The 14,081-nt window shown below is 39.9% G+C and overlaps 1 protein-coding gene across 38 annotated transcripts in view; it reads right to left on the bottom strand.

Annotated features, from left to right (window-relative positions):
- The window catches only part of NRXN1 (neurexin 1), a 1,248,790-nt gene that overhangs the window by 28,197 nt on the left and 1,206,512 nt on the right, over positions 1 to 14,081 (bottom strand). The gene's annotated exons all lie outside the window — the stretch shown is intronic.

The raw sequence follows: 14,081 nt of genomic DNA, 5'->3' as shown, positions 1-14,081 counted from the left end.
CTTAAAAATGTGGAAATAAAAAGTTAAGCTACTGCTTTAAGAAACAAACAAAACTCAAAAAACATGGAAAATCAGCATGAGTCAATCAGACACTCTTAGCTGTGTCCACATAGTCTCATCTTTCCATCTACTTGTAACACTAAAGACATTCTCTTTGTGCAGTCTGCAGATGGCCAATTGAAAAGTTATGTCTGTGGTATGACACTTTGTCACCACTCTAACCTTTGCTCTTTCTAGCTAAGACCCATAAGTTGCATGCCTAAGAAGTTTCTATGTATTATTTTGATTCAACAATGTAACATTTGTACAAGTAGCAGGACATGGAATCTTAATGCATAGCAGGAAATGAGATTCTTCACTATTCTATTGGTATAATCAGGAATTGTTAAAGAATGTCTTTCGGCATGGACTATGCATGTCTCTAAAGAAGGTCATAATCTGAACAACCACTGTATGACTCATATGAAAGTGTGTGATGAATGGATAAAATTGTCTCTGGTTGTTCTGAGGGGAGAGCTGCAAGGGCAGAGTTAAATGTTCTTAGGTGATCTTAACTCTGCTTTTCTGTAGTTTGCAATGCACTTGAAATTATCAGAAAGAATTCTAAACTGTCAATGGGATTTTATTCCTTCTGCATCTGAAAGAATGAGGATGTTTTTCTGCATGTTTACTTACAAGGGATAAAAGTGGTTTTCTAATGTAGTTGGAACCTTATATATGAAGAGAGAACTACTGAGTGTATTTAATAGAGATCTATGAAAATTCCAGCTCTTGGCTACTTAAGGAGTCCATCTATGAGCACAAAGAGGTGTTATTGATTCTACTGTACATATATAAATGAAGGCTCGGTTTTCTTTTAAAAAATTGTGATACAACATGCAAGCCAGCATACATGCCAAGAAAGGCCTCACTAGAACTGCTGAATATTCAAGTCAATGATATGTCTAAAACTGATTTTGTAACAATGGTGGTTTAAAAGCACTCAATCATATACCAGGATTGGACTGAAGGTGGAAGGGGCAAGATGATATGAAAATTGTTTTCTTCCATGAAAAACATTTCCAAAATATTTGCAGTTTAAATATCAATTAATTATGTGTCACAAAAACAAACAAACTAAAACCAAAACCCAAAAACGCAACATTGTTTACAAACAGAGGGCAAGGAAAGAGTGAAAGCTAAGTGGAGTGGCACTGACCAAAGTTAGCAATGAATGCTGTCTAAGTGCTGAAGGCATTTTTAAAATGGATTAAACATTAGCTCTAATAATATAAAATATGAAGAATATATATAAAAATAAAATATTATGAGCAAAATAATAGTCCTTTCTCTGACAAACCTCCCATTTACTTCAATACTTCAATTACTGCCTAGATAAAGGCAGTAGGATTTAGCTCTAGAGTTCTAAGACTGCTAAGAGGTCCAGATAAATAAGATCAGGGAGAGTAAAAGGTCTACATTAAACTTACTGTAAATTGCCTTTTTCTGGTGATTTTAATGTGGACAAAGAGCATTCAAATAAATTAGTTTTCCAAAATGAATTGCACTTGTTGTTACCACCCATGATAAATGTTACCAATTAACAGGACAGCTGCACCAAGCCTTTTCATTAAACATGGATTTTAAAATCAGAGGAAAATCTCCCCTTCCCCCCACCCCACATTTGCAGTGAGTGTCTAACAGGATAACATAAAAGCTGGTGTTATCATAATATGAAATCGGATTAGAATGTCTCTTGGGTGAATTGTTCAATTCATTTTAACAGTGATAATCTAGTTGTAAGAGATTTTTGTTTTTAAATGGCAGGTGTACATCCTGAAAGGCTGACCCTGATTTCATTATTATTTTTTCTTTGTGCATTACCATATTTTTAGGAGAGTTCAACTTAAATGACTGTGCAATGTTTAAGACAGAATTTATTTTGTGATGTCCGGCTATTTAAAAAGTTGGACATTTGTGATGTTTAAAAAAAAGATGGTCAGAAAAGTTCATAAATATCAGACCTATATAAAATGGGCAAAAATCACACATTGTAAAGGCTGGAAGTTGAGAAATAACACCACATTTAGGCTCTGACCCTTACCTACTCACATGAGTAGTCTCTCTGAAGTGAACATGATTGCCCACATGAGTAAGAGCTGCTTGCAACAATAAAGGTTAGAGGAATTGGCTCTCAGTCATCACAGTGGAAATACAAAATGTCACCCAGCTGCAATCTTGCTTGTGGAAGGGGATGGTGATTGTTTCAAAGGAAGCTGCTGGCCAGTCTTTCCAGCTCAAATAATTTTGGCTTACTTGTGGCATTAGACACAATAACAGACTCTACAGCAGTAGATAAATATCAAGAAGTCTCATGGGATCTGGCCATTGGATACTGATGACATGAGACTCTTTTCTGGTAATACTTGGCTAACATTAGATTGCAGAAAACAACTGGGGATAAAGTAAGAATATGAAGTTATTTATACAGTGAACAGGGGGCATCAAACAGGGGAGTTTGAGAGGGAGTTTGTAGGAGTAAAAAAGACTAACAGCAGCATGGTTTGGAAAGGCTGTGTCACCAGTGCCAACATGGCTCCTGACTCCTCCAACTTCCCCTGTGTCCAGACAGAAAACCTGGCTGTGGATGCCTTACCCAGGTCCTGGTGTGGATATGCAGAGACTGTGGCCTGCATTACCCCATCGTGGAAAGCAACACTGGGGGAAACATCAGTGTGAGAGGTGCCTACTGAAGGATTTCTCAGGAGGTAGGTAGGAGAGCTACAGGAGGGGGTGGCTACGCTGAGGAGCATCCGTGCACAGGAAGAGTTCATTGAAAACATGCATATGGAGACCTCAAAGTCTAAGGACAAAATCCAGCTGGAGAGTAGTGCAGTAACACCACCAGGAGAGGAGGAAACTGCTACTTTGCAGGGAGGAACTTGGATGCTGATTACTTCTGACAGCAGGCAGTGGTCCACCCCTGCTCCCAAACCAGGATCTGAGAACAGGAGCCATATTCGAGGATGGAACTAGAGCAGGGATCTCAAACTCAAATCATGACGAGGGCCACATGAGGACTATTACATTGGACTGAGGGCCGCATCACTGACACCTTTTCATATAAAGATAAAAAAGCCCCCGCCCCGCTGCCCCCGGCCCAGCCCCCACTCCACCCGTTCCATGAGGCCCCGCCCCACCCCACCTCTTCCCAACCTTTCCCCGCCTCTATTCCAACCCTTTCCCCAAAATCTCCACCCCAACTCCGCCCCCTCCCTGCCCCTATTCCAACCCCTTCCCCAAATACCCGCCCCTTCCCCGCCTCTTCTCTGCCTCCTCTCTGAGCGCACAGCTCCCTGCTCCTTCCCCCTCCCTCTTGGAAAGCACTAAGCGCCACCAAACAGCTGTTTGGTGGCAGGAAGCGCCTGGAGGTAGGCAGAGGAGCGGGGCGGCATGCTGGGGGGCGGAGTGGGTGAGAGGAGCTTGGTGGCCACAGGAAATAACTCCACGGGCTGCATGAGGCCCACAGGCTGCGTGTTTGAGACCACTGAACTAGAGGAACTTGAGGAATTATTCTGGCAGGTTCTCTGGCCTGTGTTGTACAGGTGGTAAGCCTAGATGATCACAATGGTCCCTTCTGGCCTTGGAATCTATGTGGTAATGGTTATGGATGGCATGTCATTGAAGCTGGTTGAGGGGTTGGAAAACAGGATAAGAGGCAGGAACTCAGTGACTATAGACAAGAGACCATGGGAAAACATAATTTCAGATGTAGGACTGGGAATTAAACCTCTTTTAATTGTATGTCTCTCCTTTTCCCCAGTTCTTTGTTATCAGATCTGTTCACACTATCACATCATTTTTTCCCCTGGGAAAGCATATTAAAATACTTTTGCATCAGTCCAATGAAAATTAGTTACAACTGATTTTTAGACATAGAGGGCTGCTTTGACTTAACAAGAAAAGAAGTATAGACAAAGAACCAAGATATAAATAACAGATTGAGAAAACCCACAAATAGATGCGGCTGTCATCTTAATTAGCTATTGCAAATACAGATTTTTCCCTAAACACACAGTTCATGTAATATCTACAGAAGAAATAATTGTTCAATGTTTACTGTGCTTTTTTTTTTAAGTTACTGTTTGGACACATTACACTTCTAAGAAGTAAACTACTTCACTGAAAATTGATATATCAGATATATTTTTATTTTTTTAAAATGTGGAATAAAATAAGCCAAACCAATGGGAACGCTGGCAGAAACAACAAGGTATGAAAAATCAGGAAAGAGTTCATGTGGAAAAAAAATCAAATTTCATTTTTGGGACTGGATTAACAGAGAAATTTTCTAGCCAAGACTCTGTAATTTAAATTTAATTTACTGTGTATGCAACTGAACTCTATGACTGGCTGTTGAAACAGTTGTGAAAATATGTCACATTAATCAATCCTATTCTTCAGTTAGCTTCTCCCTGGTGTTTATAACCTTCCACACAATAAGGCAGTCTGCTGAGAAAGACATAGAAGTGATATAGCAGTAATATCAGCCCTAAATGACATCCCATTTGGAAAAGGTTCTCTACATTTGTATTTAACCTGGAATAGGTCAAACAAGTACATCTGTATCAATTTAAACTAGTCTACCCCCATATGAAAAGTCTTTTCTCATGCTCACTTTATTGGGAAGTGATGTTTCAAGACATGGATATACACAAGACAAGTGTATACACAATATTCATGATTTCTTCTATTAATGTTTACAATATTATTGTCCTGTAAGATGAAAATAAAATAACTGAAGAAAATGTGATAAATGAAGGAGGGGGATAGCTTCCTTTTATACAGCCAGACAGTTAGCTATAAAATCCCTCTTGGTAGCTGTTCTCTACTTGCTTTACCTGTAAAGAGTTAAAAAAGCCCATAGGTAAAAAGAAGGGAATGGGCACCTGACCAAAAGAGCCAATGGGAGGGCTAGAACTTAAATTTGGGGGAAAATAACTTTCCCTTTGTCTGTTTGTTGTTGTTCTCCGGAGAGAGGAGAGGCAGAGCAGGATCTGGGCTGAACTATGATGTAGGAAGCTTTAAGCCAGGTATGAAAAACCATCAGATCATACCTAGAGATTGCTTATCTGATACACCAGATATGTAAGTAAGTCAGGGAAAGTCTAGGAAGATGCAATTAGGGTTATTTCTTTTATTTCTTATTGGCTTGTGGACTCCTCTGTGCTAACCTCAGGTGCTTTTGTTTTGCTTGTAATCTTTAAGCTGAACCTCAAGAGAGCTGTCTTGATGCTTAATTTTTGTAATATGTTTTTTTTTTTTTTTGATCTAGCAAAAAGCCTAAGTTCCAGATGTATTTCCTTTCTTTCTGTTTTTAATAAAATGTACCTTTTTTAAGAACAGGATTGGATTTTTGTGTCCCTAAGAGCTTTGTACATATGTTGTTTAAATAGCTGGTGGCAACAGCTGATTTCCTTTGTTTTTTCTTTCTCAGTTCTTCCCTGGAGGGGGGTGAAAGGGCTTGAGGGTACCCCACAGGAAGGAATTCCCAAGACTGCCTTTCTGGGTTCTCAAAATGGGTTTTGTTTGCATTTGTTGGTGGCAGCATCTACCCATCAAAGGTCAGAGAGAAGCTGTAACCTTGGGAGTTTAATACAAGCCTGGAGTGGCCAGTATTAATTTTTAGAATCCTTAGTGGTGGCAGATGACAGTGGTAGCAAAAAGTAGACTGGCAAAAAGCAGAAGAGTAATCTGTTCCTATTAATAAAAAGCATCAATGTTCTAAAGTATGATGGGCAAACACTGATTTCACCAAACAAAGCTCTAAGGGCTAGACACAGGATACCATAGGAGACTGGGGGTGTTACAGCACCTTTTGAGTCCTCCTTCCCAAGTCTCGGAGCTGGCAGTTGGCAGGCTTGCTCCTCCAGAGCAATGGGAACAACATCAGGCTGGCTCCCACCTCTGTACTTATAATTGATTAGACTAGGTGGCATTTGCAAATGTCCTCCTTCTCTAACTTGTTCAAAATTCACAAAGTGAATTTTTGCATGAAAGTGGCTGTTTGCATCACTGCAAATAATGTGCAGTGTTGTTCCCCTTTTCCCCTAAATGACAAAAAACATCTAAATTCCCGGGGGTATGAAATCCCATGAATAGATGAAAAATGCTACACACAATGTTTTAGTGTTTTGCTAAATGATTTTTGCAAAATGATTGATATTTTTCTTTTTACAAAATAATGTCTGCAGAATTGCATGACTTTCATTTAAACTTAGAATCTGAAGTGAATTGCTTTGAACAAAGCCTGAGAACCATCCATCTTCCCTGGGAAAAGCAGAAATAAAGAGCTTAGAAACTCCAAATGTTGGGATAGTTGCAGTTTTTTTTATTTGGAGAGAACATCAGGCAGCGCAGTATGCTGAAGTAAGTTAAAATATTGCTGAAAGATGTAGCTAAAAGATTTTTTAAAAATCCAAATGATTTCTTAGTGGATCATGCCCCTAGATCTCAACATTTGAAAGATGTTAATTTCCTGGAGCTATAGAGAAAAATCTATATTTATTATCTCTCTTTCTGTCTCTTTTCTCCTCCTGTCCTGGAACTATGCAGGACCTGATGGCTATAAAATTAATCACTGAACTCTTTCTCTGTGGATCTCCTCATTAGGCAACTGATGAAAATTCTTCCAACTTCTTCAATATATCTTTCATTAGTCATTGTTGCTACATTGTAAGGGATAAGAATGACACATTTAACTTTCTCCCTATCACATATCATTAGTGTAGTTGTAAATTAGCCGTTTTCCCCCTCTAAAATGACTATAGTAATTTACTACAGCTGAAGTTTCTTATCACCACAGTGAGTAGGAATTGTATAGTGATAATGCATGTAAGTGTAGGTATTATTTCATTTTTGTGTGTGTTTGGGGAAGTTTTGCAGCCATGCCTCTTGAGCTGTGATTATCTACTGTCAGTTAAATTGAGTTAGGTCAGATTGTTATTTGGGTAGCAGATTTTAAGTGATACCGGAGCATGTGGTGCTTGCGAATCAGTAGCAGGCACTTTATCTTCTGCATGAGAACTGGACCAATGCAGCAACATGGTTCTGGTTGCACACTGTTGGCATTACTGTCATTTATGGTATTGTTGTTGCTGTCATCTGTTTTCCTCTGCAGTTTCAGTTGGGAAGACTATTCTTAGAATCAATTAGGGTTGGAAGAGACCTCAGGAGGTCATCTAGTCCAATCCCCTGCTCAAAGCAGGACCAACACCAACTAAATCATCCCAGCCAAGGCTCTGTCAAGCCCGGCCTTAAAAACCTCTAAGGATGGAGATTCCACCACCTCCCTAGGTAACTGATTCCAGTGCTTCACCATCCTCCTAGTGAAATAGTTTTTCCTAATATCCAACCTAGACCTCCCCCACTGCAACTTAAGACCATTACTCCTCATTCTGTCATCTGCCACCACTGAGAAAAGCCTAGCTCCATCCTCTTTGGAACCCCCCTTCAGGTAGTTGAAGGCTGCTATCAAATCCCCCCACACTCTTCTCTTCTGCAGACTAAATAAGCTCAGTTCCCTCAGCTTCCTCTCATAAGTCGTACCCCAGCCCCCTAATAATTTTCGTTGCCCTCTGCTGGACTCTCTCCAATTTGTCCACATCCCTTCTGTAGTGGGGGGACCAAAACTGGACACAATACTCCAGGTATGGCCTCACTAGTGCCAAATAGAGGGGAATAATCATTTTCCTCAATCTGCTGGCAATACTCCTACTAATACAGCCCAATATGCTGTTGGCCTTCTTGGCAACAAGGGCACACTGCTGATTCATATCCAGCTTCTCGTCCACTGTAATCCCCAGGTCCTTTTCTGAAGAACTGCTGCTTAGCCAGTCCGTCCCCAGCCTGTAGCAGTGCATGGGATTCTTGCTTCCTAAGTGTAGGACTCTGCACTTGTCCTTGTTGAACCTCATCAGATTTCTTTCAGCCCAATCCTCTAATTTGTCATCACTTCCCCTCCTAAAAATTGTTATGTGTGGTCCTGCAGATACAAGATGCCTGCTGTGCGCCATGCCAGAGGTAAATCCCTATGTGCAATGGGCCAGATTGTCTCTGTCTCTCCTATTTGTGTGGTTGGAGGGAGGGAACATGCATACCTTGCCTAAAAGTCAGGGCCAGCTGTAATCCTTGAGCCAGAGAGAAGAGACTGCCCCTTTCATGTGTCCATAGGGGCTGGGAGGAGGTCGTGTCATGCAGGGCCGGCTCCAGCTTTTTTGCCACCCCAAGCGGCGAAGGGAAAAAAAAAAGAAAAACCCAATCGAGCTGCCACCGAAGAGAAAGGGGGGGAATGAAGGGCCTGCCACCGAATTGACGCCGAAGACCCGGACGTGCCACCCCAATAACGGACGGAGTGCTGCCCAATTTCTGTTGGCTGCCCCAGGCACCTGCTTCCTTCGCTTCACCAGGAGCCGGCCCTGGTGTCATGGTGCTACTCTCCCTCTGTACTCACAAAGCTGGCTAGGGAGAGGAAGGAAGCTTGATGCACAATTCCCCAGGATACAAACTTCTCCTTCACACCAGGGAACTGATGGATGCAACACGCGCCTCCCTGAGATACAATCCCTCCCAGAGTTTCCACTGTGACAGTGCAAAGCTGAACTTGCTCAGGGTGATGTTTACAATGTGCTCAAAGCCTATGAAGTGGTTGGTGAAAATCATGATAGGAGATGTTACTCAAACATGAAATATCTTATATAAAGCAGACATTTATGCCAACCCTGTGCAACTCTGCGTTCATCACTGGCACCTAATAAATAACAGCTACTGGACAGCTATGGGTCTATTCTATCTAAGGTACTTATATGTCCCCCATCACTGCAGTATCTGAGCACCTTGAAATCTTCAGTGCATTTATCTTCACAACACCCGTGAAAGGTAGGGAAGTGTGAAGAATAGCTAATAGAATGCTATATAACTTTCCCTTCCACCTCACTTTTAGATCCATAGATTTCTTGTGATATTTTTGTTTTCACACATCAGGTTTGACACTGATTTCATTCTGTGATCTCAGATTCTGCTATCATGAATCATTCTGGTCAGAAGTTGAACCTTTCCTTGGTTCATCCATTCCCTACTTTGTTTCCCCGGGTATACTCAGATTGGTACAAAACAAGTGACAATTAATGTACAAACCCTTAAAAGTCACTTCTGTTTTCTCTCTGGAAACCTCTTCAGAATACTGGTGTTAATTTATTTCTTCTCTGCACTACTGAATAATAAATAATAATAATAGTTGTAATAAAGTTTGATTATGCAGTTGTTTAAAAACTGCATTAAACTGAAAATATTTGAAATGAACTATGGCTGAGAAAATTTAAATGGTCTCTCTTCAGAGCAAGACACTTTGGCTCTAAGTCTAAGAGCAATGTGCCCTGGCATTAAGTTTCCATGTTCTGGTGTCATTATATTTTTAGACTTTTCTTTCACTGAAACAGATGTGCTGGCCTTCATTAATTCTGAACTCACACAACACAGCAGAGACTTTCACAGCCTTTTTTTTTAACCCATGGAGTATCTGCTTATTAAAGTCCAAAATTACAGCAGTGAAAGTAGAGCAATTAATTTATTTTCCTGCATTGCACATTGCAAGTCACAGGCATTGCTGAATTTTGGAAACATGAAACTCACTCAATTTGTATCCCTCTTCCAAAACCTCTCTCACTGACAGCAGGGGTTTTTTATTTTATTTTAACACTTTTAACCTGATACGTTTAGTTTTTCTTGTTTGGTTTTAATTTTGCCAGTCATCCAAGAAAGAAAGAAAGAAATGAATAATGGCAAATTGGGAGTTACATCCCAAAAATATGACTCAAGGTACTGTTCTATCCAAATTTAGGACACAAGACGTTATAGAAAAGAATGAAGCCATTTGTTTGTTTGGAAATACGCAAAAAGCAGAGTGAGAATGTCCTAACTTTGAACATTGCTTCCATCTATTTTACACAATTACAGTACTTACCTATTCTACACACAATGAGTACGCCTGACTCTGCTATTGTGTCACATCAGACTATCTTCCTCCATTGAAATCAATGGAAGTTTTGTTGTTGGCTTCAATTGGAGCAGAGTGAGAGCTACCACACAAGATGGTGAGCACTGCTGGCAAAGTAATAAGCACCTTCCATTCCCACTGACCTCATAATCTTCAAGAGGAAAAGGTTTACTTAAACAATTTAAAATTTCTCAGTACAAAATAATAAATGTCGACGGGATAAAGAAATCTGTATCTGGGGATGAACAGCCTATGGATTCTACCAGCCTAAACAATCATACTGGCCTTTGGCCACATTAGCAACACACTTAGTTGTAGTTAGAAAGATAAAAAAAAAAAAAAACTTTGCATGTTCCTTTTGCAGCTATTTTTATTAATGCCATGATCAGAAAGAGAGACACAATCAGGTAATGAAAGAAACAACGTCAGTGTAGGGGGAAACAAATGATTGGTGATTCACAGATAGTAGACAGTACTCCACCATGGAATCTGTTACAATACTGAACACTAGCTCACCCCCACCATGTAAATGGAGGTTTTGTTTTGTGTATATCCAAGCATAATATATGTCATTGCTTACCTATAGTGTGGTGGAGCAGTACTAATATATTACTCTTCCAGAGGGGAATATGGTAGTAACAAAGATGGCAGATGGACCCCTGTCTCCTGGGTCAGAATAATTAAGCTAGTCACAAGAAGGTGAACATTGTACCACTCTTTGTATCATCCCTGCTGCATAGGGAGGGAAGACAGGCAGTATTACCAGGGAGGAACCATTTTAAATCCTTCTGAAGTAATGTGCTGAATCTTTCTATCTTATTGCTCTCCTGGCCACATCCTGTCCTCCAAGCATCACAACTCAATTTTGGGATTAAATAGGGAGTCTGTACTGCACCAACAGTCAAAAGGAAGTTGAAACTGACATGCCAATAATTCTTAGAAATGTGAACTATCACAATACTGAGCAGTATCAAACTCACCATTAAAAATAAGCACTCAATGTAACAGCCCATTGTTCTAGTGTGCTTTGAATTTCTTGTGTTTATAATGCAAATAATCCAAGTCTCAAAGTCAAGGACTGGTGCAAGTATTTGGAAAAATAATTATCAATATTAATGGGCAAAAGAGTGCTCTATGGAGCTTCTTTCTGAATGTGTAAAACTCCCATTAAAACTAATGAAAGTGAGACACACATGCATTGAAAGGAGAATATGCCTAAATGACTTTCAATAAGAAGTAGAATCTTCATTTAATGGCCTGCCTACTGTAGTGTTTTCACAAATGTGTTTGGATTTGTTAGTTTAAATTCATAATGGCATAAAAACAAACAAACAAAAAACCCAGCTCTACTCTCTTTTTACAAAATAATTGCATTAACTAGTCACAGTTGAAATAAACTATTGGAAAGCCAGCATGGGACCAAATTCTGCTATTGTGTGTCCAGGAGTTGCTCCTATTGACTTTACTAGGAGGTACATGTACACATTAAATGGCATCATTTGACCCCATCATTGATGGGTGTACAGGCTTGAATTTTTCTGAAAAAGAAACATTCAGTCTGAATATGAAACAGGAGGAAATAAAAAACTGCAATCACCATTTGACTAGTAAATGTTTGCTTCAGTCAGCACCTTTGTACAGCGATTTCAATGGACATTATAGGTGGCACAGGTAGCAATGCCTATAGCTAGTGTTGTCAAACACTTTCTAAGACCCAGTTTATAGTTGTTTATAATTTTTCCAGACTGTAGCTATTTGGGCTGAAATTGTCCATGCTGGGTGTCTCCCTGATATTGATTTTTTTTAAAAAAGGTTTTAACTAAAATGGTTCAATCATTTCTCAGAAGGAGATTTGGGAAAAATGAGTTGTTTTGCAATGTTAAGAAAATTCTTATAACTGTTTTATTGAGAAACTCTAGCACCTTTATGGTTTGGAGCAAGAACTGAAGTTTGGTTGACATCTTGGTGTCAGGGATGAGCTTTTTGCCACTTGTATGAAAATCTACCAAAATCTGGCCAAGCTATGAGCCTATAAAAAATTCAGTTTGCACATGCTCAGGAGAATATTGTTAGAGATTCTATGAGCACTTCATCCCAAGGGTGCAAGGGCTAAGCAGGATATGGCCCAAAATGTTAAGGGAATGTGGATGTGGCCCATAATGTTATGGGAAATTACTTTTAAAATCTGAAAAAAGTTCAAGTAATTTTCTGAATTTTAAATCTGTTTAAAGCTGATTAATATTAGGAATGCAACATGGCACATCTGTGAGGCACAATCCCCTGGCATATATGTTGTGATGTCCTCCAAATGAATCTAGGTTAAAATAGTTAATTCAGGCAAACTCTGATGTTTCACCTTCATTATCACATTATGAGGATATGGAATTTATGCAATTACTCAGAATATGATACAGAATTTAAACCAGAACAGGCTGGGAAATTAATGCTTAATACAAAACCAAGTTTAGTAAATTCCTATTTGTATTTTGATAAAGTCTTGTGATTCTTTGGTACGATTTTACAAGATACACCCTTATAAAATCATAATAATTTCATTGTTAAATTACAAAAATACTAAAAGGAGAACTGATCAGAGAGTAAACAACAAGAAACTGTGAAGTTGCTCATTAAAATTCAAAGACATTTAGCAAACTCTTGAGTCAAATTCAGAGGCAAGTCTAAGAAAGTCTACAGGGAGTCTTTGTTGGTGTAATTTACTCTTTCTTCTGGAACCCAGATGAGCATGCTATGTCAAGACAAATTATCACTCAACTCCAATAGCCTTATTTTCTTAGGGCTTGTCTACATGGAAAAATTATATTAATATAAGGTAAGGTGTGCAGTTAAAGCAATATAATTATATCTGTATAACTCCCCATGTGGTCACACTTTCTCTGGATTAAAGACTGGCTTTTTTCAGTTTATTTTATGCTGCTTTGGAAGGGGTTTAAACTAAACCAAAAAAAGGCACTTTTAGCCTGGAATAACTGTATCCACACAGGGAGAAGTGCCAGGATAACTATCACAGTTTAATTATGCTTGTATAGATATGAATGGGTATAAACTGTTCAGGAAGGACAAGCAGGGGAGGAAAGGAGGAGGAGTTACACTGTATTTAAGAGAGCGGTATGATTGCTTAGAGCTCCAGTATGAAACTGGAGAAAAGCCTGTTGAAAGTCTTTGGGTTAAGTTTAGAAGTGAGCGCAACAAAGGTGATGTTGTGGTGGGTGTGTGCTATAGACCAGGAGGATGAGGTAGACGAGGCTTTCTTCAGACAATTAACTGAAGTTTCCAGAACACAGGCCCTGGTTCTAATGGGGGACTCCAATCACCCTAACATCTGCTGGGAGAGCAATACAGCAGTGCACAGACAATCCAAGAAGTTTTTGGAGAGTGTTGGGGCCGTTCTCCTCTTGATCTGCTGCTTACAAACAGGGAAGAATTGGTAGGGTAAGTAGAATGGGGTGGCAACCTGGGCAACAATGACCATGAGATGGTTGAGTTCAGGATCCTCACAAAAGGAAGAAAGGAGAGTGGCAAAATATGGACCCTGAACTTCAGAAAAGCAGACTTTGATTCCCTTAGGGAACTGATGGGCAGGATCCCCTAGGAGACAAATTTGAGGGTGAATGGAGTCCAGGAAAGCTGACTGTATTTTGAAGAAGCCTTATTGAGGGAGCAGGAACAAACCATCCTGATGTGCAGAAAGAATAGCAAATATGGTAGGCAACCAGCTTGGCTTAACAGTGATGAAAGAACAGGTTAAGCACTATTTAGAAAAGCTGGACATGCACAAGTCATAGAATCATACAATCATAGAATATCAGAGTTGGAAGGGACCTCTGCAGGTCATCTAGTCCAACCCCCTACCCAGAGCAGGACCAATCCCCACCTAAATCATATCAGCCAGGGCTTTGAAAGTCCATGGGTCCAGATCTAATGCATCCGAGGGTGCTGAGGGAATTGGCTGATGTGACTGCGGAGCCATTGGCCATTATCTTTGAAAACCTGTGGTGATTGGGAGAGGTCCCAGACAATTGGAAAAAGG

Source organism: Lepidochelys kempii, chromosome 3 (assembly GCF_965140265.1).
Source record: "Lepidochelys kempii isolate rLepKem1 chromosome 3, rLepKem1.hap2, whole genome shotgun sequence".
Classification (NCBI taxonomy): domain Eukaryota; kingdom Metazoa; phylum Chordata; order Testudines; family Cheloniidae; genus Lepidochelys; species Lepidochelys kempii.
The sequence above is the reverse complement of the archived record's forward strand: the minus strand, read 5'-3'. Positions and strand labels throughout refer to the sequence as shown.